The 26,523-nt window shown below is 33.9% G+C and overlaps 1 pseudogene; it reads left to right on the top strand.

Moving 5' to 3' along the window:
• Positions 1 to 1,330: 1,330 nt before the first annotated feature.
• LOC123895518 lies at positions 1,331 to 4,172 on the top strand (annotated as a pseudogene).
• Positions 4,173 to 26,523: the final 22,351 nt, after the last annotated feature.

The following is a 26,523-nucleotide window of genomic DNA, read 5'->3' as shown; positions in this document are numbered from 1 at the left end:
TAGCTGCGCATGGCGCAATAGAGCCTTGATTAGGATTCCAACACTGTGAACTGCGCCATGGCGCAGGAGAGCTGCGCATGGCGCATGATGAACACCTGGGAGATGAATTCTTGATCTGGAAGCTGCGCCGCAGCGCAAGAGGCCTGCGCCACAGCGCAGCTGTAACTGCCTCTTTGCGCCATGGCGCAGGGGCCTGCGCATGGCGCAGGTACGTTTATTATAAATACCTGTTATGTTTTCTGGTGCAGGGTTGGACGTTTTTTGGGATCCAGAACTGAGAATTAAGCTCCATCTTGTACTTTCCTCTACTCTTTTAGCTGAAGATGATGAAGATCATGGAAGATGAAAGCCAATTGGTGATCAAGTGCAAGATTATGGCACACTAATCACTAATCAATTGTAATCGGTTTAATGTATTCAATTCAGAACTTCTTATGTGTTTAATGCTTTTGTGTTTTGTAGCTGATTACACAAATGATTTGATCAATTGAATGCATGTGAGAATATGGTTTAATTGTAGACCTTAGAATTCTGAGTAATCAATGTATGTTTAAGAGATTGAATGTTCTTGATTATGTTAATTGAATCCTGTGTTTCAATCCTCAATGAATCACAATTCACTTAAGAGATTAAGGAATTGTGATTGATTGAGAGAAGTGGATTGCAAGAGATTGAATCCACTTACAATCGATTTAACATTGAATAGATTAACCGGTTCTATTGTGTGTGATTCCGCCTGTAGCTTGTGAATTAGTTCGATCCGAAAACTCTCAATCGTTCCAAAAATCTTGAAACTAAGAAATAGTAACTCCTTTTGAAAATTCACCCCCAAATTATGCTTAAAAATTGTTTGTTCAAATACGATATCCATGCGAATTTAATGCAATCCCTGTGGATCGACAACTTTTTATATTACTACTAGACGCATTCGTACACTTGCGAATAGGTCATCAGAAACAAAGCATAAACAGAGCAGCAAACTCTGGGTTTCAGCTACATAAACATAATTTCGTAAGGTATTTTACGAATCTAAATGTTTTCGGAAGATAGAAAACCGAATCTAAACGTTTTTAGAATTTATATTCCGAAATTTTTGTCAATTCGGATTGTAGAATCCAAAACATCCTGGCCCCAAAATCAAGGATATTTATGAGTTTTTGGGGGTCCGAAAGCAACACGATGACTTAAAGAGCAAGATTCCATCATAACTCCACATTTACAAGGGTCTGGTTCATGCTTGACCTGTTTAGGGTCGGGTAGCCCGCGATTTTAAAAATATTAATGATAAAATGAAACGTCAACATAACTGTTCATTATGGGAAGAAGGAGTATTTAAAATGGGGTGAAAAAATTAAAACGTCAGATTATTGGTAGGGTATCTTTGCCTTATTCAAATCAAAATGTCAAATTATTTAAAATGGGTCAGCTGACGTTTATCTTTGTCTTATTGTATACATAGCAAAACGAAATCCCAGTAGTAACAATAAACAAATTTATAAATTCTTTATTAGTTCACATGTAATTTAGAATTTACTAATTGCAAGTTGCTCGATTACTTTATAGTTATACAGGTATATATGAATTAATGAATAACTTCTACTGGCTCGTTCCTCTTTCTCTCCACTTCAAGTAACTACCATTTTATTGTTTGCTTTCACCTTTTCCTTCTTCCTCTCAAGTTCCATATCAAAACCATTTCAAATGGCTGAATCACTCCTCTTTAGTCTTGCTGAGTCATTCATCGGTAAGATTGCTTCTCGTGCTGTTGAAGAAGCATCTCTTGCACTTGGTATCTATGACGATGTACGAGATATAAAAAACACTGTATCACTCATCAAAGCTGTGCTCCTAGATGCCGAACAAAAGCAGCGGCAGAATCATCAACTCCGTGAATGGCTGCGACAGATCAAGCGTGTCTTCAATGATGCAGACGACATAATTGACGATTTTGAGTGCGAGGCATTAAGAAAGCACGTTGTCAACACTTCAGGTAGCTTCACAAGGAAGGTACGTCGTTATTGCTCAAGTTCTAATCCTATTGTTTATCGCATTAAAATGGCTCATCAAATCAAAGATATTAAACAAAGATTCAATAAGGTTGCTGTTGAAAGGCTTAATTTTGGCCTTCAAATCAATGAAAGTGATAATGGCGTTGTGCAAACGCGGGAAATGACTCATTCCCATGTCAATGAATCTGATGTGATCGGAAGGGAACATGACAAACAAAAAATCATTGACCTCTTATTGCAAGATGGTGGTGATAAAAATCTATCTGTTATTCCTATTGTTGGAATTGGAGGCTTGGGAAAGACTACTCTTGCAAAATGTGTATTTAATGATAAGAGTGTAGTTGACTCTTTTCCATTGAAGATGTGGGTATGTGTCTCTGATGATTTTGAACTTAAGCATGTGCTTGTTAAAATCCTTAACTCTGCTAGTGCTTTTGATCCCATCCCAATTCACCAAGAGAACTTTAAAAACTTCGATGTGGATCAACTACAAAATTATCTAAGAAACACACTTTCTGGTCAAAAGTTCTTGCTTATCTTGGATGATGTATGAAACGAGGATCGTTTTAGATGGGAAGAATTGAAAGATATAATACAAGGAGTTGCAGGTGGTGAAGGAAGCAAAGTCTTAGTGACTACTCGCAGCCACACTGTAGCTAATGTGATGGTTACCTCCTCATCTTACATTTTGCAAGGGCTTTCTAGAGTGGATTCTCTATCTGTATTTGTCAAATGGGCTTTTAAAGAAGGAGGATGACATATTACTTGCTCTCAAATTAAGTTATGATCAATTGCCTTCTTATTTAAGGCCATGTTTTGCTTGTTTCTCCCTCTTTGAAAAGGACTTTCAATTTACTAATTATCATGTTACTGTGTTATGGGAGGCACTTGGTTTTCTTCCATCACCAAAAAAGGGTCAAACAATAGATGATGTTGGCAATCAACTTTTGTGTGATCTACTGTCAAGATCTTTTCTTCAAGATTTTATTTACTTGGGTAATGCTTGCGTCTTTAAATTGCATGATTTGGTGCATGATCTTGCATTATATGTCGCAAAAGATGAATTTCAATTGGTGAAATTGCATAATGAAATTATATTTGAGAATGTCCTCCATTTGTCATTTATTAAAAGTGATCTTCTTGGCCAAACATCAATTCCGACTCGATTGAGAACAATATCTTTTCCTATAGGAGCCAATAACGAAGCTTTCTTGTATACTTTTGTGTCCAGGTGTAAATTTGTGCGGATTTTGCAAATAACTGACTCCACATATGTGAGTTTACCCCACTCCATTGGTAAATTAAAACATTTGAGATGTCTCAATCTTGAGTGTAATAAAGAATTGAAGAGTCTTCCTAATTCAGTGTGCAAACTTCAGAATCTCCACACTTTGAAACTCAATGGATGCACAAATCTTCAAACACTACCTAATGGAATAGGAAACTTGATCAGCCTTCGACAATTACATATAACCACAATGCAATCTAATTTTCCAGACAAAGAGATTGCAAAATTGACTTCTCTAGAACTTATATCTTTCTATTCTTGTGATTATTTGGAGTCATTGTTTGAAGGAATACAACTTCCGAATCTTAAATTGTTGCATGTTTCTTCTTGTGGGAATCTAAAATCTTTGCCATTTCATGCTATTCCAAACTTAGAAAGTTTGTTGATTGATAGTTGCAATAAGATGAAATTTTCATTGGACCATGACAGTGACATCTCCAATTTAAAACTGAAGTGGCTATGTCTAGTATCTTTACCTCAACTAGTGAGTTTTCCTCAATGGTTGCAAGAATGTGTGACCACATTACAATCATTGATACTTGAAGATTGTGACAATCTTGATGAGCTTCCTGAGTGGCTGTCAACTCTAACATGTCTAGAAACAATTAGCATTGATAATTGTCCGAAATTGCTTTCGCTCCCCGATGAACTGCATCAACTCAAAAACCTTGAATATTTGAAAATTAAAGGTTGTGCTGAATTATGCAGAAGATATCATCCAAAAGTAGGAAAGGATTGGCACAAGATTTCACATATCGAACAAGTCATCATTGAATCACCAGAACTAGAAGATTAAGAAGGATTCATAGATATATCACAATCAAAATAGGGAAGTATATCTCTTTTATTTGTTTTTGTAATAAAGTGTTGTTTATAAAGCCCTTTTCTATTAGAGGAATGTATATGTTCTTTGTTACATTGTTTGTATAATTAATTTGGAATGTATGTTCTTTTAAAACTTTCATTCTATTTTCCTAACTTAATGGAACTTTTCATTATTAAGTGTCAATCCTACCGCCCACTTGCGGGTATCCATTTAAAGTCAAAGTAAGGTTATGTAAGGACTAACCCATTAAAATTGACATCATGAGAAATCGAACCTCGGACCTTGAGAGGAACACACTCAAGGCTCCAAGCCTACACCCTAAACCAACCTAAATAGGTTTAATGTTTTATTGATTGATTAAAAATTGTTATGATGATAGTGATGATTTCGTATTTCGGGGAGGTCTATAGTCTATAGTGAATTCAGATCGATTTAACTATGATCGGAGCGGATCAATGTAAATTAAATGATGAAATATTTTCTTTATGAAACAATATCTAGGCCATCATAACACCACAGTCACAACGGTCTGATTCAAGGTTGGGCATTATCTTGGAATCAGATTGTCCTGCAGTAGCATTGGTATATTATTCTTCAGCATACCTTAAGTAAGGGAAGGTGCTGCTGAGTGCTGACTAGTTAGGGAATTCTTGGTATATTATTCTTGGATATGGATGTTTATAAATTATAGGCAATCCTCACTTTATAAGCCGGTTTTGGCTTCTGATGCAGTTGTGATGAGGCCTTGGACTACCAGTAGTCTTAATTTGTCTTTGTAATAATAGTTTTTTTTTCCTTGTTTGGATAATTTTATATTTTGTGATGATTTTTTTTTACAGTGATGGTGGCTCTGCAAGTGCACAGAATCACAACCATTATATTTAAATAAATAAAAAAAATTATAATTCTTTTTTGTACATAAAAAAAATTATATTTTATATGGCACCCACATAAGAATACCATGTCATTTAATGAGGTGATAAATCATCAAAATTAAAGGCCAAAATAAAAGGGTCAAATATATAAATTTTTAAAAATATGGACCAAAATTGCGGAAAAGAAAATAAAGGGACCAAAATTGCTGATTTAGTAAAATATGGGAACCAAAAATACATATAAGTTATTGAATTATGCTCATGGGAACTATTTAAGTTTTTGTCAATAAAAAATAATTTTTTATTAAGAGGTAGTGTTGGAACAAAATTGATTTAAAAATGTTTGCCCCTAAATCTATAAAGGTTTTGATGATAACAAAGTATTAATAAACAATTGGAAGGACTAAAAATTTATTTTAAGTGCGCAGATATACGCATCAGACAAGCTCTGAGTGAAGCTCAGAGAATGTGAATTCAGAAGTTCATAAGCGCTCAGAAGATGTTGGACTTCAGAAGTTACAACATTCAGAGGATGAAAACTTCAGAACTTCTTAAGTGACTACAAGCTTCATCAAACTCTGAAGAGCTTCTTGAAATCTGTGAAGATTCCCTTTGTTAGTCAACTCTTCTACCAATGAAGAAAAGGACCTTTCAAGCCTGATCAGTTCAGCTACTCTCGCTTTGTCTGTCCTAACTTGAGAACGTGGGTCTTCAGTTTTGTTAGCTGAATAAGGAAAGTCCACTCTGCAGTAGTCAAAGTACCTGAAACTCTTTCTTAGTTTTGGATACAACCAAACTGCATCAGGACAGACTGCTTGAAGACAAAAGATTATCAACTCCAACGGTTCTTTTTGCAACGACTCTTTTCTGGTGGTATATATACTAGAAGATTCAGCTACAACAAATACAACATATTATCAAGAATTGAACGTGCGCTGAACAATCTCTGAATTCTGTGTATACAAGCTCTGAACCTCTTATCAAGTGTTTTTGCACTTTAGTCAAATACTCTGTACTATTTGTATTTGCTCTCTTTAGGTTCATCTAAGAGCATTTGTATATCTTCATATACTTTACTATTACTTGAGGAAACTTAAGCTTGTGTGCTTAAGTGTGAAGTCTTAAGCTTGTGTGCTTGAGCATTGTTGAGAAGTCTCTTGCTTGTGTGCTTGAGCAGGTGTAATCTTGTGTGATTATAGTGAAATCCCTTGGAAGTGCAAGGGGACTGGACTACTCTCGTTTTGTGAGAGGAACCAGTATAAATTGTTTGTGTTATTTATCCGCTGCTAACGTAGTTGAGTTAAGAACTTGAAAAAGTTTTAACTTAGCTAAAACACAATTCAACCCCCCCCCCCCTTCTTGTGTTTTCACACCTTCAATTGGTATCTAGAGCTCTGGTCTGTTACTTTCACTTAACAGTGAGACAGTAAAGATCTTGTGAGAACACTATGTCTGGAGGAGACGATAGTAGCACTAGAACAACCGGTGAAGAGGCCAGTGGAGCTGGTGGTGGTCCTAGAAATGCTTTTGGTTATGACTACTTGAGTAATGAATCACATGAACATAGTGGCAATAGAAAAGCCCCTATATTCAATGGTGATGCATCATTATTTGAGTGGTGGAAGGAAAGACTGTATAGCAATATTACTGCTATTGATCATGAGTTGTGGGATTTGGTTGAGCTGGGAGTAACTTTTGAAAACTTAAATGAACATGGAAGATTGTCCATTGAGCATAGAAAGTTACTCACACCAGCTAACTTAAAAACCTACACTAAGCATCATAGAGTAAAGGACATTGTTGTTGGTGCTATTAGACATGAGGATTATGTCAGAATAGAGAACAAGTCTACTGCTAAATCTATCTTTGACTCTATGTGTGCTACCTATGATGGTAATGAAAAGGTTCAAGAGGCTAAAGCTAGTCTTTTGATAAGGCAATATGAACTATTCACTATGCAACAAGATGAAAACATTGAGACTATGTTTACAAGGTTTCAAATCCTTGTATCTGGTCTTAAAGCTCTTAAGAGAAGTTATTCCACCTATGACCATGTTCAGAAGATTCTGAGAAGTCTTCCTATTGCTTGGAGACCCAAGGTCACTGCAATAGAGGAAGCTCAAAATCTCAAGACTCTGAGTCTTGAAGCTCTGATAAGCAATCTCAGAAGCCATGAGATGGTTCTGGATGCTGACTCAGAAACTAAGAAGAAGTCCAAGTCAGTGGCTTTACAGTCAACAAGGACTACTTCTAAGGCTCTTAAGACTCAGCTTCTTGATATTGAAGAAGAATCTTCTGCTGATGGTCAAGAGGATGAGATGAATGAGGATGAGTTTGCTTTATTTACCAAGTTTCAGCAATGGAACAGATTTAACAAAAGAAATTTCAGAGGTAACAGCTCCAGAAATTTTGTCAGCAAGAAGGATGATCAGAAGAACTGCTTCAACTGTAAGAAGCCAGGACACTTTATTGCTGATTGTCCAGAAATGTCTGCTAAAGACAAAAGCAAAAGATACAGCTCAAAGAAGCAACAATTCAAGAGTAAACTGAAAAAGAGTCTGATGGCTACCTTTGAAGAGCTATCATCTGAGGAAGAAGTTGAGGAAGAAGAAGAGGCAAATCTAGCCCTGATGGCTTCAACTGACTCAGATGCAGACTCAGACGATGAATCAGAATCAGAATCAGATTCTGAAGTAACTGATGAGGTATTTTCTGACTGCTCTAAATCTCAACTTATAACTGCACTTAACAAGGTCATTGAGAAACATCTCAGAGTGTTAAGTAAACAAAAAGTTTTACAAGAAAAGCTTAACACTCTGACAGAACAAGCAGAACACTTTCAAGGTCTGTATCAAGAAACTCTGAATAGAGTAAATGACTTTGAAAAGGGTTGTGCTGTTTGTCACAAACCTATTGATGAGCAGGAAATAGCTCTTCAACAGTTTGTGCATCTCAACCTTGGTAAGAGCAAAGCTGCTAATCTTGTTTATAATGTCATGAGACATAGAGGAGAGAGACTTGGCTATGAATATGGTAGAACATATTCAAAGCTGAAGACCTCTGCCAAAAAGGTTGGAAAATCTTGGGTTTATTATGTTGTTCCACAAAGTGAAGAGGGAAAGAATCTTGGTAATGTTGAAAATAACAAAGATGATCTGAGTGATTTAGAAGCTGACAGCTCAGAGGAACCTAGTCTCTCAGGGTCTGGAAAGAAAAGTTCAGAAGATAGAAGTTGTTCAGAACCTGAGAACATAAGTTCAGAAGTTCTGAAAGCCTCAACATCTGAAACTTCAAATTCTGGATCCAAAGGAACTTCAGTACCTGAAGCTAGTCAAGTTAAAAGATCAGAAGTTTTTAAAAGAAAAAATTCAAACTCCAAATCTCAGATGAAGTACAAGACTCAGATTATTTATGATTCTAGAGTAAGTAGATATAATCAATCAGAACATGGGATTGATGATAAATACAAACCCTGGAATCATAAACAATCCAAATCTTGGAACAATAACAGATTTCAAACAAAGAAAAGATTTCAAAAAGGTTATTATTCCAAACCAAGATCTTTCTCTAACAGTAGACAACATAGTAAGCATGTATGGACTAACAAGCGTGGACCCAGAAGATGGGTACCAAAAGCTGAAATAATGTATCATTCAGATTTACCAACTAGGAAAGGATATGTCCTACCTAGAATGTGGAAACAAGTCCTATGCAAAGGAAGAAGGGCTTATGTCCTAGACCAATGGCTGACAAGTTCTCAAGTTAACAATCAGAACTTGATAAATGAAGAGGAAGAATATTGGGATGACTTTATCATTAACTGTGATGAAGAGTTCTATCGCAATGATTAAAGTTGTTTCTCATACAGCCTGCCACTCAAAGAAATATCATGAAACACTCATGGTATCTGGATAGTGGATGTTCAAGGCATATGACTGGTGACAAACAACTATTTTCTAAGCTGACTATGAAAGAAGGAGGATCTGTTGGCTTTGGAGGTAATCAAAAGGGAAAGATAATAGGTACAGGTACAGTAGGTAATTCTTCCCTATCTATTAATGATGTTTGGTTAGTTGATGGACTCAAACATAACCTATTGAGCATAAGTCAATTTTGCGACAATGGTTATGTAGTTGTCTTTAATAAGGAATCATGTACTGTGTCTAAACAATCTGATAACTCCATTATATTCAAAGGTCTGAGAAAGAACAATGTTTATAAAATTAATCTTTCTGATTTGAATGAACAAAAAGTGATGTGTCTTTTGACCTTGAGTGAAGAAAAATGGATCTGGCATAAGAGGTTAGGCCATGCTAACTGGAGGTTAATCTCTAAGCTTAGCAAGCTTGACCTTGTCAGAGGTTTACCTAAAATCAAATATCACTCAAACACACTTTGTGGTTCATGTCAAAAAGGAAAGATTACAAAATCTTCTTTTAAACCTAAGAACATTGTCTCTACCTCAAGACCATTGGAACTTCTTCACATTGATCTTTTTGGGCCAGTTCAAACTGCCTCTATCAATGGAAAGAAGTATGGATTAGTAATTGTTGATGATTACAGTAGATGGACTTGGGTAAAATTCCTAAGAACAAAGGATGAAGCTTATGATGAGTTTAGCATCTTCTGCAAACAAATTCAAAATGAAAAAGGCTACACTATTTTAAAAGTTAGAAGTGATCATGGTGGAGAATTTGAAAATGAACCTTTTGAAAACTTTTGTGAAAAATATGGCATTCTGCATGAATTCTCTTCTCCTAGAACGCCTCAACAAAATGGGGTTGTAGAAAGGAAGAATAGAACTCTGCAAGAAATGGCCAGAACCATGATGCATGAAACAAATATAGCAAAGTTTTTATGGGCAGAAGCTGTAAACACAGCATGTTATGTTCAAAATAGAATCTATATCAGATCTAAGTTGAACAAAACTGCTTATGAATTGTTCAAAGGAAGAAAACCTGACATTTCTTATTTTCATCAGTTTGGATGTACATGTTATATCTTGAACAACAAAGTCCATCTAAAGAAATTTGATGCTAGAGGTTACAAGGGTATCTTTATAGGATACTCTGAACGCTCAAAAGCATACAGACTGTATATTTCTGAAACACATACTGTGGAAGAAACTATGCATGTCAAATTTGATGACAAAGAGCCTGACCAAGTGTCAGAGCTTGTGGAAGGTTTGTCTAGATTTCAGGTATCAGAGGATCAATATTCAGATATTCCAAACTACTCAGAACATCCATTCTCTGAAGAACCTCTGAATGAAATAGTTCCTACAGACTCTGAACAACAAAGAGCTGAAGCAACTGCTGAACCTGATGTTGATGAGTCTGAAGATGATGAGCCCCCAAGAAATACTTTCAAATACAAATCATCACATCCAGAGGAACTGATCTTAGGCAACAAGGATAGTCCAAGGAAGACAAGATCTCAACTAAGAAATGAGGAATCTTTAGTTGGTCTTATCTCAATGATGGAACCTTCAAAGATTGATGAAGCTCTGAAAGATGATGCTTGGATTGTAGCAATGCAAGAAGAGCTGAATCAATTTCAAAGGAATGATGTGTGGACTCTAGTGCCTAAACCTTCACACAAGAACATTATTGGAACAAAATGGGTATTCAGAAACAAGCTGAATGAACAAGGTGAAGTGGTAAGAAACAAGGCTAGATTGGTTGCACAAGGTTATAGTCAACAAGAGGGGATTGACTATACTGAAACCTTTGCACCAGTTGCTAGACTTGAAGCAATCAGGTTACTTCTATCTTATGCTGTTAATCATGGAATAACCTTGTATCAGATGGATGTTAAAAGTGCCTTCTTAAATGGTTTCATTTCTGAAGAAGTGTATGTTAAGCAACCTCCTGGTTTTGAAGATGTCTCAAACCCAGAACATGTTTTTAAACTGAAGAAATCACTGTATGGTCTGAAACAAGCTCCAAGAGCTTGGTATGATAGACTCAGTAATTTCCTTCTTGAAAAAGGTTTTGAGAAAGGAAAGGTTGACTGCACACTCTTTAGAAAAACAACCAAAGAAGACATCTTAATCATTCAAATTTATGTTGATGATATTATTTTTGGTTCAACTAATGCTGCTTTGTGCAAGAATTTTTCTAAGATAATGCAGGATGAATTTGAAATGAGCATGATGGGAGAGTTGAAGTTCTTTCTTGGAATTCAAATTAATCAGAAGAAGGAAGGAACTTATGTTCATCAATCAAAATACACCAAGGAACTTCTGAAGAAATTCAATCTAGATGACTGCAAGATAATGAACACTCCTATGCATTCAACTACCAACATGAGCAAGTCAGATGATGAAGGAAAAGTAGATCAAAAGGTCTACAGAGGTATGATTGGTTCCTTACTCTATCTGACAGCCTCTAGACCAGATATTTTATTCAGTGTATGCTTATGTGCAAGATTCCAGTCAGATCCCAGAGAATCTCATCTTACAGCTGTAAAGAGAATCTTTAGGTATCTGAAAGGAACAACTAATCTTGGACTTCTCTATAAGAAATCCAATGATTATGTGCTAAATGGATTCTGTGATGCTGACTATGCTGGAGATAAAATTGAAAGAAAATCCACAAGTGGCAATTGTCAATTTGTTGGTGAAAACCTTATCTCCTGGGCTAGTAAGAGACAAACTACTATAGCTTTGTCTACAGCAGAAGCAGAATACATTTCAGCAGCTAAGTGTTGTACACAACTACTCTGGTTAAAATATCAGTTAGAAGATTATCAGGTAAGCAGTAACAATATTCCTTTATATTGTGACAATACTGCAGCCATTCATTTATCTAAAAATCCTATCCTACACTCTAGAGCCAAACATATTGAAATTAAACACCATTTTATCAGAGATTATGTTCAGAGAGGCATTATAGATATTAAGTTTGTTGATACTGAAAATCAATGGGCTGACATATTTACTAAAGCCTTACCTGTTGAAAGATTTGATTTTATTAAGAAACATCTGAACATGTTTTCAATCTCTGAATGAAAATTTTTCTTGGCAATTAAAGTGTAAGAAGTTATGTATATCAGAACTTATGATTCAGATCATCTGAAACACAAGCTCTGAAGTACTTAACTCTGATAGAGAATTTTAAATATCTCAGAGGCTCTGAACTATTTAAGTGGGAAACGCTTAGTATTCACTGCTGAACAGTTGTCCATTAAAATAGCAGTTACCGAGTAAATTTCTGCACGTGGTCTACGTGTGTCAGGTAGTGGGTGGTTAATGATGATTTTTGGTATTCAACTTTCTGTCAACTAGCGTAACTTCCCAAATTTGCCATTTTTGTGTTAACTGTATTCATTTAAATAAACTTACACAATACACTTGCACACTATTCACTTTCACAACCTACACTTTCATATTCTCTCTAAACCCCCAACACACTTTCTTTCTCTCTCGTTAGTTTCCAAACCCTACCCTAATCTCCAACAATGGCCGGACCGTCGTCATCTTCTTCAACAAAGATTCCACCGTTTATGTTCAAGAATCTTCAGATTGTTGGGAACGAGATGGAGTTTCCTGAATCTGAACTCTGCTTTCTGTCTGAGAAGATTGTGGATTTTGATAGTTTGTCTGCCAACGGTTTTGAAGTTAAGCAGTACTTTACATCACAAGGATGGGATAAGTACTTCGACATGCTTAACGGTCCTATCTACCCAGATTTGTTGAAGAAATTCTGGATGAAAGCAAGAGTGTTTGATAAACATGAAGCTAAGAAGGAAGAGATTGCTGCTATTGAGAGGAATCCTAGTCTGAAGGGTAAAACTAGGAAGGAAATGGGCTTGCTGGATTTTACAGGTGTTCAGATTAGGTCTAACATCTGTGGGATGAATATGGCTTTCTCACCAATTCATTTCAATGCTCTTCTTGGTCTACCTAACTCTGGGATAGAGTTAGATGCTTTTGAAAAGGATACCAGATATAGAGATGATCTTCTGCATCTCATCTGCACTGACTTCAAGCTGAAAGGGAAAGTCAAAGGATTGACTGACGAGTGCAGAGTTATGTTCAAGATAATCCTTGCTTCTATCAGTCCAAGAGTTGGAGGGACTGATACAATCTCCTGGACGCATCGTCATTTGTTATACTTCCTTCTGACAAGGAAGAGAGTTAATCTTGGAGATTACTTTTTTGAACGAATTTGTGAAGCAATTTTTGCAAGTAAGTCTCAGAGGAAAACTACTATAGTTTATCCCAGGTTGTTGTCAGATCTTCTATATCAAGGTCACGTAGTTCAGAACTTGCAGAAGTTCCACCCAGAATTGGTTCAGAAGAAGTTTTATCCAGAGATTCTGAATGCTAGTTTTCTGTCCAAGATGCGTTTGATTGCATCTAAGCCTGTTGCTCCTCCACAAGAATTCTCTGTTAGGCTTGAAGATCGTCTGTACATAGAAGGCTACCCAGTTATATCTGAAGCTGATGCTGAGCATGTGATTCAGGACTACTTAGAAGTGCTCAGAAAAGAAGGTTTTGTTGTTGATAGGAGTATGGTTCCAAAGGCTCCTGCAAACCAGTATAACCCTTCTAGGAAGCAAAAGAGAAAGGCTGAAGCTCAAGATGATCTACCTAAGCCAGATCTTTTGGCTCAAAAGAAAGTTAAAGTTGAACAATCTATGGCTGAGCAAAGAACAAAGAAGAAACATGAAGAATCTTCTACCAAGGCTACTGAAGAAGCTTCAAAAGAGCCTGTTGTTGTTGAAGTATCCAGCTCATCTGATGAGTCTGAGTCAGAAGATGAGACTGAATCTGATGAAGAGACTTTGGCTGAAAGATTGAGGAAAAGACCTGCTCCTACTCCTAAAGGTAAAGGTAAGTCTACCAAGTATGTCTTTAATGCAAAAGAGATTGGAATAGGTTACACCAAACCTCTCAGAACTGTTTTACCAACCATTGAAACTCCAACCTCTGATAACCCCTTATCAGAATTAGAAAAGCATCTTAGTCCAGACCCTCTGAATAACCAAACTTTCACCCAGAAACCTTCATCACCCCCAAAACCTAACTCACCTCAACCTCAACCACTAAAAGAAACACCTATCATATCACCATCTGAACCTATATCACACACTCCAAATCCTGACAAAGTTTCTCCCACAAAACAATCCTCTCCACATAAATCCCCTGAACCAACAGCTGAACATATTTATCCTGAATCAACCTCTGACATCTCAACCCCTGATTCAACCCCTGAACCACATCCTAACCCAAGTGCTGAACACGCTTCTCCTGAGCGTATTCACACTTGTGCCCCCAAGCCTTCAGAGGCAGAAGTTGTTATTCTTGACAACCCTGTTACTGAAACACCCAACCTCTCTACCATTCCCAATTCTTCACCCTCATCATCTAACCCATTCAATAATCTATCCACTCAATTGCATCAAGACTTGGTTAGATTATCTTTGCTAAAGGACAGGTTCCTAGTTTGTCCTTCTGATGTGGATTTGGAAGTTTCAAGCATTAAGGCAAGGATTTGCAATGCTTTGGATGGTGCTGCTGAGGAAATTAAGGCTGTGGTTGGAAGAAGAGACTTGGATATGATAAGCTTCATGAGGGAAAGTCTGGCTAGGGCTGAATTGAAGCGGATTACTACTTTCAATCATGATGAGTCTGAACGTGCTAAGCTGGAAGCACTTGCTGCTGCTGAACAACGTCTGAACGCTTTCAAAGTCATCTGGATAGACTCCAAGCTGGTTCAGAGTCTTGAAGCTCAGAGGTCTGAATCTGAAAGGTTAGAAGAAGCTGCTGCAAGAGTTGCCCAGTTGGCAAATGAGTTGCAACCAGAGGACATCTCAGAGGATGATGTGCTGGCTTCTCAGAACCAAGAGGATGTGCTGATGATTGACTATCCAGAGGAAGGTGAACCCTCTGATAAAGGCAAGGCACCTTTGGTTGAAGAACAAGTGCCTATGGTTGAAGATCAAGCTCCTGTGGTGGTTAATCAGTTGCAGATCTTTCAAGAAGCTCTGAGGGAGCAACAAGAAGGTTTGGAAAGGCAAAGGACAGCTCACCTCAACCTAGAATCCAAAGTGGATGGTCTTGTTTCCAATGTGGGATCGCTGAATGACAAATTTGACCAACTCTTAGCCTTTCTTAAGAAACCCTAGGATTCTATGCACATTTTCTTTATGTTTTTTATGCTTTGCTTGATTATATCTTTTGTTTTCTGAACCTGTTATTCATATTTTGTCTAAACAATTTCTTTTGGCTTTTCAATTAATTATGTGGTTTGTTATATTTTTGTTATCTTTCTAGTTTGTTATTTTATTTGTGTGTGCAAACTTTCTATGTTAAATAAGACCATAAGAACACAAGATGCTTTTAAAACGAAACTTTTATTAATGCTCTAACCATGTTGAGTACATTGGTAAAAAGAAAAAGAAAACGACAACCTAATCCTAATCAGATGGATAATACTCAGAAGAAATCTCAGATTTCTCCTCAGCATCCTCTGATGAAATTTCTATGGGATCTGGATTTTGCTCTTCTTCTTCTTCTTCTTGTTCCTCTTCTGGAACATAGCTAGCCAAGAACTCAACATAGTCAGCATCATCTTCATTCTCTTCAGCTTCAGAATCTGATGAGATGATAATTATCTCAGCTTCTTGTGGTTTCTTGTTGTCTTCTTTGTTTTTCTCATCGTTTTCGCGTTTTTCTTCATCTTTCTTTCTCCGAAACTCTGCAATGCGTGTACTGAACCTTCTCATTCTTCCTAATCTTTCTTGATTAACTCGTTTATTCTTGTTTTTACCTGAAGAATGCATGTTAACTCGTTCACCTTTTTTATAACCTTTTAAGCGCGTTGTTTTCTGTCTTTGAAATAAATTCACCTTTTGTAACAACCACTCTTCTTCTTTGACTGTCTTGGTTATATAAATTTTTTTACTTTTTGATAATGACAAAAGGGGGAGTAGTTACGCATTAATTGATAAGTGATATGTTTCAAAACTGAAACCACGCCTTTTATCTCGCTTTTATCCGTTAAGTTAAAAGTTGTTACTTTTAAAGTTGTTTTACGTATTTCAATGCGGAGACTAAGTTAGTTGAAACTAAAAATAAATTTCATAAGTAAGGATAAGTTAAGAGTGCAATTTTAACTTAGCCTTATGAGACTTAGGGGGAGAGCTTGCAAACCTCTCACTCTGAAGAAAGATATGAAACTTGTTTTATTTCAAATAATCTTAATCTTATACTAAATTAAATATCATGGATAAAACTTAAAGTTTTGGCTTTAAGGAGTATCAATCTTAGGGGGAGCTTGCAAACCTCATAAACCTAAGAGAAACATGATAAGTTAATTTAACAACAATTGTCAATTAATACTTATGTTTGTCATCATCAAAAAGGGGGAGATTGTTGGAACAAAATTGATTTAAAAATGTTTGCCCCTAAATCTATAAAGGTTTTGATGATAACAAAGTATTAATAAACAATTGGAAGGACTAAAAATTTATTTTAAGTGCGCAGATATAAGCATCAGACAAGCTCTGAGTGAAGCTCAGAGGATGTGAATTCAGAAGTTCATAAGCGCTCAGAAGATGTTGGACTTCAGAAGTTACAACATTCAGAGGATGAAAACTTCAGAACTTCTTAAGTGACTACAAGCTTCATCAAACTCTGAAGAGCTTCTTGAAATCTGTGAAGATTCCCTTTGTTAGTCAACTCTTCTACCAATGAAGAAAAGGACCTTTCAAGCCTGATCAGTTCAGCTACTCTCGCTTTGTCTGTCCTAACTTGAGAACGTGGGTCTTCAGTTTTGTTAGCTGAATAAGGAAAGTCCACTCTGCAGTAGTCAAAGTACCTGAAACTCTTTCTTAGTTTTGGATACAACCAAACTGCATCAAGACAGACTGCTTGAAGACAAAAGATTATCAACTCCAACGGTTCTTTTTGCAACGACTCTTTTCTGGTGGTATATATACTAGAAGATTCAGCTACAACAAATACAACATATTATCAAGAATTGAACGTGCGCTGAACAATCTCTGAATTCTGTGTATACAAGCTCTGAACCTCTTATCAAGTGTTTTTGCACTTTAGTCAAATACTCTGTACTATTTGTATTTGCTCTCTTTAGGTTCATCTAAGAGCATTTGTATATCTTCATATACTTTACTATTACTTGAGGAAACTTAAGCTTGTGTGCTTAAGTGTGAAGTCTTAAGCTTGTGTGCTTGAGCATTGTTGAGAAGTCTCTTGCTTGTGTGCTTGAGCAGGTGTAATCTTGTGTGATTATAGTGAAATCCCTTGGAAGTGCAAGGGGACTGGACTACTCTCGTTTTGTGAGAGGAACCAGTATAAATTGTTTGTGTTATTTATCCGCTGCTAACGTAGTTGAGTTAAGAACTTGAAAAAGTTTTAACTTAGCTAAAACACAATTCAACCCCCCCCCCCTTCTTGTGTTTTCACACCTTCAGGTAGAAGGTCGTGCTAACATATGCTTTAAGAACACATGTTAAAGGACTCACTACAAGAAAAACTGGATTTATTGGCAGAAATTATCTCTCACTAAGTGACATTTTCCGCCAGTAAGTGTTAATTTAGTGGCAGAACAGGTCTGCCACTAAAACGCTCGCCAGTAAATTTTGTGGCAGAAATATCTGCCAGTAAATCCGTTAGAATGTGTGTGTCAGGAAGGCTGCAGATTGCTGGATGTAGTGGCGGAAATATCCGCCAGTATGTGGGTGTCAGTAAAACAGATTTAGTGGCGGACGTTTCTGCCACAAAGTCAGTCAATGGATTTTTAATATTTTGTGGCGAAATAATCCGCCAATTAAACGGCCACAGTTTATAAAAGAAAAAACAAATAAAATTAATGTTGTGGCTGAATATTCCGCCACTAAATGAGTCGTTTTAAAAAATATATTAATTACGTTTTATTTCACTAAAAGAGTACTCTTTGTAAACTCTTTGTAAACTTTTGTAGTCTACCTCAGTACGTCTTGTGCCGGGGAGGCTGATTATGTTAATATATTTCATTTTGGCTTGTTCAAAAAAAAGAACACATGTTAAAGTTGTTTTTAATTATTAATTTTGTCTTAAAAATATAAATCTTTGATTTCTAAAATCATAAAGTACACAAGTTTTAATATAAAATTTCTTCAAAAAGTAAATTAAAAATTCCTCAAAGGCACATGTTAGCTTTTGCAAAAAGTAAATTGTTAAAATTATTAATTTCTATTTCACGAGTTTAGCTCAGTTGGCAGAAACATTGCATTAAATATGCATTATATATGCAGAATTAGGGTTCGAAACCCGGTCATCCACTTATCCACTTTAAAGATAGAATTTCTGGCGATTAGACTATTTGACCAATTTTTTTATTATGAATTTCATTAAATTTAAATAATAAAAGCTGTTAAAAAAATGTTTACGTAATAAAAAAACATTTGTTAAAAAAATCATATAAAACAAAAAGCACTTTTGATGGGAGGGAGGAGAAATAATTTAATGTGTAAGATCTACTGCATGACCATGAGATCTCGGTTTATCGAACCAACCATAAACTTTTGTCAATCATAGTCCATCATAGACTACATGGAGTACTAGTCCATGTTAGAATTTGTCACAATAACTATTGTTGTTGTTTTTAGCTCACGTTTGGGTGCTAGTAGCGCATCAAAATGGACTAGTCCGAATGGACCGGCCCGTCAAGCCCAAATATTTTCGGGACTTAGGCCTTAAAAATTTTGAAAAAAATTTCTTCAATCCCAACATTTAACCCTTTATTTCATCATATTTTAAAATATTTTTCTGGGCTTTTTAGCCCGTCCCGTTAAAGCCCGATTAAAATATAGGCTAATCCGAATGGACCACGGGAAACCCGAGCCCGAATAAATTATAATAAAAAAATTTAAAAACAGAAATATGAGTAATAAATATGAGTAACTTGTTTTAGATGATTTGAACTTAGTTTAAATATGAAATTTTTTGCCGCCTTATAAATTTCTCAAATATCATCCGCTACTTAGCGGACAATGTTTTTTCCCTCAAATTTCTTATTTTTACTCATCCGCTAATTATATTTTTTTTCCAAAAATCTTGCTAAACCAAGGTAATCAGAACCAGACTGATCATCGAACCGGTGAGCATACCGATTCAAGGTTCAATTGGTCGGACCGGGGTTCAACCGGATCGGAGCGTTTTTAATTTTATATATATATATTAATTATTATATAAATAAAACTATATAAATAATTACTCAATATTCACTAATTTAACACATAAAAAGATAAAATGTCTTCCTTCAAAACAAAAAAAAAAAGATAAAATGTCATAAAGTTAATAAATTAATTATAGTATATCAAATAATATCTTTATAAATGTTATGAATAATATAGATGTGGGTGTCCATTAGTCTAGGCTCATATTCTTGGCCCATGTAATCTCCTATATATATATATATATGACTATCTCACAATGTAAAACACATATCTTGAATAGAACAATACAATAGTCTATTCCTTTCTCTTCTCCCTTTCTCTCCTTCTTCTCTATTCTAGTTATTCTCTAGAAATAGTTCATAACACGTTATCAGCACGATAGTCTCTCTCTCTTTTCAAGAAAGGTATAGCAACCATGGGAGGTGATAATTTTATTTCTTGTATTTTTTTTTATTCTATTTTTTCGTTTTTTTATATTGATTCGCAGCCTACGATCCAGAAGTATCGTAGTGAAATTTTTAAAATATGAATCCTGAAGATTCATAGTGTGATGAAATTTTAAAATATAAATCCTGAAGATTCATAAGACTATGTTTCTAAAATATCAATCCCTGAAGGATTTAAAAAATAACTGATTTGATCTATTATATAGTTCTTAAAGAACTTAAAAATCCAAATTTTGTTCTCCATGAAATCTTGATGAATTCAATTAGGACACATCCCTGAAGGATGTACAAAATAATTGATAAGATCTATAATATGTATAGAATTTTTGAAGAACTCATGAATAATTCAATATATTTATGCATCCCTGAAGGATTGCAAATTTTTATATAATATTATTTTATTCATTTTGAATTCCATAAGAATTCAATCTATATGCATCCCTGAAGGATTGCACCAATATATATTCCTCTTACATTATAATATATGTTATACAGTTCCTAAAGAACTCGATGTTGTATACATTCCTGAAGAATTACATAAATGATTATTTTTACATTATAACGATGTTATATAGTTCTTGAAGAACTTCCTATGAATTATTTCTTATGAATTCCAGAAGAATTCAATATACATATACATACATCCTTGAAGGATAGCTTTATCATTTTTTTTAGAGTTTTGGCTATTTATAATTTTTATTGAATTTATTTTTATTTACCGTTATAATAATAATAATAATAATAATAATAATAATAATAATAATAATAATAATAATAACTATAGTAATACTAGTGTATAATCTATGCATATCATGTTGATTAAAAATAAATAAATAAATAATAATAATAATAATTTGATACGTATCATCATATTGTAAAGCATAAAAATATTCCAATTTATTTTCAATAAGTTACTAATTAATCTCATTCATAGCATATGTTACATTATAATTATTATTAATTTCATTATGTTACTATTTAATTTGCATTATAAAATTTTAGTACGTTACATTATATTAGTATTAATAAAAGTAATTGGAATTATCTTTTATTAGACTGTGTTTACTATGTTTATCTAATTATTTGCTTAATTTAATATTTGATGATAGTATATATCAATGATAAATGAATGAAAAATCATTCCCAGAAGTGAATGAAATCCGATCCACTGATGTGACTCCATTCCCAGAAGTGAATGTAGTAGTAACACACGATTACCATGAAAAAAAATTGTGGTCATGGTCGTGGTAATAGTCATGGCCGTGTTAATTTTAAAATTTCGACTTCTCACTAGAAGTGAAAAAAATAAAAAATAAAAAAAAAAGTAAAAAGTGGACAAATTAGTTCCCGAAGAACTAAAGAAGAAAAAGGGAAAATTCAATTGAATGCACAAGGAATAAATTATTCTTAATCATTATGAAGATCACTTGTGATATAGTTCTTGAAGAACTAATGCTTTAATAATAATGATCTCCGATGGATTACTCAAAGAATATGGATTTCCCGAACCATTGTTAATGAAAAATTATTTGTATATTTCTTGAAGAACTTAAAATTCAATATTAAAGCATTTCTTGTAGTATCGCTCAAGAACAATTTTTCATAATCAATGTTTATGAATATTGGTGGTATAATTCTTGAAGAACTAATATTTTAATATAATATCCCTAAAGATATAGTTCTTGAATAAGTAAAAATTTAATATCAAGTATTCTAGAAGGATTGGAGAATTGTAATTTTCCATAGCCATTGTTGATAGAGATATATTGTTAAGTTCCTGAAGAACTTATAAAATTTTACAACATGATTACAATCTATATGATATATTTGATCTTGGTATAAGATTGACCAAAATTAAAGGAAATCAAGAGAAGAGTATTTATGTCTCTTGAATATGCTCTTGAAGTAGCAACTTTGAAAGAAAAAAAATAAGTTCAAGAATGTTTTGTATATCTATTGTTGTACATACATTGGATGGATATTGTTGATATATTAAACTCATGATTGAATGCATGGTTCATACGTTTTTTTTTCCTCTCATAATAATGATTATTCTTTGCTCCTAAAAAAAAACAAATTATTCTTGCAAACATAAACTGATTTTAATTATTCGGTTACATATTTAAATCAATTGATTGGTTTTAATTTTAAAATATTTTAATTGTAACTATATTTTAATTTCTAATTCTACTGAAATTCACATAAACATTAGAGTCATATTAGAGTCTACTGCAATGTTAGAGTCATATTTTTGCTCTTTTAATTCTCATACAAATAAATTATTACTATTTTTTATTGTGTTCTACCGAAAAGATTTTTTTGTAGAAACATATTTGTTTAGCTTGAAAATATTCATCGATACTACTATTCATGAAAAATTAAATTTTATATTTGGTAGTACGAAAATTATTGAAGGCTCCAGAGGAGTCAATGCATTGTTATATCGAGAAACAAAGTTGCAATTTGCTAATGTATTTTATATTTTAAGTCTTAAAGAAATTTGTTACCGAAGGATATTCACATAAATGAATATCATATTGAAACAAGAAACGACGGAGATATTTTATCTCTATATTACGAGATATATTATCAACTTTTGTCTCTAGTTTGTGGTGTACTTATGATATTAATGCAACTTAAGCACATGTTCAAGTAAACCAGAAGTTTACAAATAAATCATATTAATTTTGTCATTGGTAAGATCAGTTGGGTCATTTCTAGTCTATTATGATGCGAAAAATTTCTATGGATATGTATTGAATGGCCAGAAGTTCATTCAATCTAACACTTTTTGTGTATTACTAGTTCCCGAAGAAAATTAATAAATTTAGTAAACGAGCGTCTCTTATTTTATATATAAGGTGCTATTTATAAATCAATACACCGATCATGTGGACCAAATAAATTTCTATAATTTAAATTAATGCATCAACTAAATGGTCACATGTATGTTAGTTATCAACTCACAACCAAAAGTTTGTGAGATTATTTTTGAGAGCTAATATATATATATATATATATATATATATATATATATATATATATATATATATATATATATATATATATATAAGTCTAGAAAGTATTTGATAAGTATCATATGTTAATTGAAATTTATACCGAACATCTTGTAGAATATGTTCATACAAACAAAAATAATAATGGACTTGAAGATCCATTCTTTAGACGTCTAAAGTTAATTACATGATCGATACTTATGAGATCAATACTTCTAAGTTCTATTTTATATTTTGGGAACATTTAAATATATATGTTGAGATATTGATTCGCTCAAGTCAATAAGTTATTATACGAAAGTCTTCCCCTTAACTTGCAATTAAGTTTAGTTTTATACTCTAATAATTTTCATATAAGCATTTTTGGATGTGTTGGTATGTTCCAATTGCTCCAATATAATGCAATACGATGAATTATTAAAGAATATTGGGAAAATATATTTGATATGACTCTTCATCCCTTATAAATTATATTGAGCCAATAATTAAGGACTTTGTTTATAGCCCGGAAGGATAATTTTCAAGTGATGATGAATTAGTTTTCCCAATATTAGGGGGGGGGGGGGGGGAATAAGCAGCTTAAAAATATGAACCAGAAGTTCAAATGAATCAGTTGAAATAAATAGTTATTATTATCTCATCTTGATCCTCATATAAAATAGATTGAACCAGATGTTCAAAAGATATATCATTTGCAAAGTTTATGAAATCAACTATCAGCTGCTAATGCTCCAATCAAAATGGATGTCCCTGTTGGACAATCTTATATTGCAAATGAATTTTAACCACCCTGTAGCGTGGTAGGTCAGTCGGTTCCAAAGATAAAAATCCTCAAATAAGAAAAGGAGTTAAAAAGAAAGATGACCCAAGTGAGGATATGAAAAGAATATTTGACATAATTAATTTTTCAGTTCCAGAAGAACTTATCAGTTACCTGTATTTTATTAGAACAAAGAGATCTCGATAAATAATGTCATGAATGAAATACAATGGAACCAAAATGAAGTCAACGTTGACAATATTTTTGCACATAATAAAGCGCTATATGTGATAGAAGACAATGAGGATCACGGATCAAAATCTATTAAAGATTATAGATAATGAAATTATTGATAGACGCGATTGATACAATATTAAAGTAGCTTTGCAAAGCGAACTATTTTTGGACCAGTAGTCCATTTCATTTGCAGATGGAGATAAATCGATATGAATAAGTTTTCAAGAGAAAAATAATGAAAACAAAATATTTAGAGTTTCAATTGTTATTCAAGTATATTGATAAATGTCTATCATTGATTTTCAAGAAGCATATTCACCTGAAGTGAATTCAAAAATTAATTAAGTTGAGTAGCATATGAAATACTCAATTCATGTGAAATATGTGTTTTAACGTATTTGACTGGCTCACTTGATAATGATGATCCCTGAAGGATTTAGTTATATTTGACAATGAATTTTTTTATATCTGAGACTTATATTAATGATAAAATATCATCTAGACTCCTGAAGAGCTTATGAGATATTCTCATTTAAATTTATAATTTAAATAAGATTATATAGCAAAAGTGTTAAAACAGTTTGACATTGACAAATATAATTTGTTGTATACTAAAAATGGTTGCAATGTCATTTGATGTGTCATGCCTCAAGAAAATGATGAACAATTTGAATTGGTCCTGAAGTACCATATCTTAATTCAATTAAGCACACTAATATATTTGCTATAATTTCGTAGTATTTTATTTTTGCCTATTCATCCAACCCAAATATTGAACTAAAGCAAAACATACAATTATTTATACTTTAAAGAACAACAATATCATCCAATCATGTGAAGATTTTAGCACTACATCAAGCAAGTTGAGAAGATGTTTTTGTTGAGGATTGTAATTCAACACATACAAGAAATTCATTGTTTTATTACAAAATGATGGTTCCTGCAACAACTCAACATGAAGATAATATCAGACGCAATGCTAATTTAGAGAAGAGTATAATAAAGAAGACAAGACAGATTTTTCTACAGAGTCAACTTTTAGTAAAACTTTGGAGCAGCTAGTATAGAAGATTATTTGATTTTTCATCTCATGTATAATAATTGTCTTTATGAGGGGGAGATATAAATATGTTCTGCACTCTTTTTCCCTTCACCGTGGTTTTATCCTACTGGGTTTTCCTGGTAAGATTTTTAACGAGGGAGTTCACACACAAAGGATGTTGTACTCTTTTTCCTTCACTATGATTTTTCCCACTGAGTTTTTAATAGTAAGGTTTTAATGAGGCATATCATCGATAGACATCCAAGGGGGAGTGTTATGAATAATATAGATGTGGATGTCCATTAGTCTAGGTCCATATTCTTGGCCCATGTAATCTCTTATATATATGACTATCTCACAATGTAAAACACATATCTTGAATAGAACAATAGAATAGTCTATTCCTTTCTCTTCTCCCTTTTTCTCCTTCTTCTCTATTCTAGTTATTCTCTAGAAATAGTTCATAACAATAAAGTGATTAAGTTTGATTAGTCAAAAAAAAAAATTTACTAGTATTAAGTTTGATCTAATGACAATTTTTTTTGATAATATCTATAAGATTACACGTTCAATCTTTACCGTTCTTAAACAAAATAATACTAGCAATAATATATCTTTCTTTTTGGGTAAAAATAAAATCTTTATATTATTACTGGAGTAATTAAATAAATTAAAATAACATAGGCACTAAAAAAATGTCACACGTGATATGGTATGCCAAGCTTTATGTTAAGTTTTTCTTTTGTTAGAAAATTGCTATTTAGGCCCCTTTGCATTGCTTCGAAGCCCCCCAGACCGACAAAATTACCCCAAGCTTTTCGGAACCCACATTACAAACATAAACAATTTCAGCACCGTGAATACGAAACTGTGTTTTTCTGAAAAAAATTTGTATTTCGGTACGTAACTTCCGAATACGCGCTTAAATTTGATAAGCAATTCTAACGATACCAAAACGCAACCAGCAGAACAAATTTTGATAATTTATTTAGCCCAAGCCCATTTAGACTAAACCCTAAAATTGCTATGTGTGTGAATGAAATGAGGTACTCCCTATGTTTGCAAACTGGTAGCAACACCTCTGTTTTCTCTCATCATTCAACTCTTTTTTTTTCTTTTTTTTTATAAATAACTCATCATTCTTCTTTACCTTTCCATATAGCGGTTTGTTTTCTATCATCAATCATCAATGATAAATCTAAGCCTTCTTCTTCTTTTTCTTTTTTTTTTTTTTTAAATGGCAAATATTATTAAGCAAACTCTATAAAAAGGATGTCCAAAAGAGAGCTAGCTAGCCAAAGCACCCTATACAAAAAGATCCCAAAACCACAAAGACTAAAAGCAAGGAAGGCACAACACGCCTCAAAAACACCATCACCGAATTAAGCATTCTCCGGGGTCCCATGAACATTCATAGAACAAACAAGCCAAAACCTTCAAACGAGCTAGACTCCATTTCATCTCAACACTTTAATCTCCTCCACAACGACCTTCGGATCCACCAAGACATTAGCAAAAATAGAATTATTTCTCGCCTTCCACAAGCACCAAAGTGTAGCATGCCAAACCAACAAATAACCTTTACGGAGTTTCTTATTTTTCGCCGCACCTCTCATCACTTCGAAGAGCGTAGACAACGAGGGTGGAATAACAACCACCACACCCAACCACTTAAAAATATCATACCACACTGAAATAGCATTAAAACAATGCACGAAAAGGTGCCGAGATGACTCCAATTGACCCACACACTCCCTGGAGTCCTCCAAATGAAGAATCCGTAATTCAAGATTTCTTCTCGTCGGAATACAGTCAAAAAGAAGTTGCCAAGAG

Source organism: Trifolium pratense, linkage group LG7 (assembly GCF_020283565.1).
Source record: "Trifolium pratense cultivar HEN17-A07 linkage group LG7, ARS_RC_1.1, whole genome shotgun sequence".
NCBI lineage: Eukaryota > Viridiplantae > Streptophyta > Magnoliopsida > Fabales > Fabaceae > Trifolium > Trifolium pratense.
The sequence above is the reverse complement of the archived record's forward strand: the minus strand, read 5'-3'. Positions and strand labels throughout refer to the sequence as shown.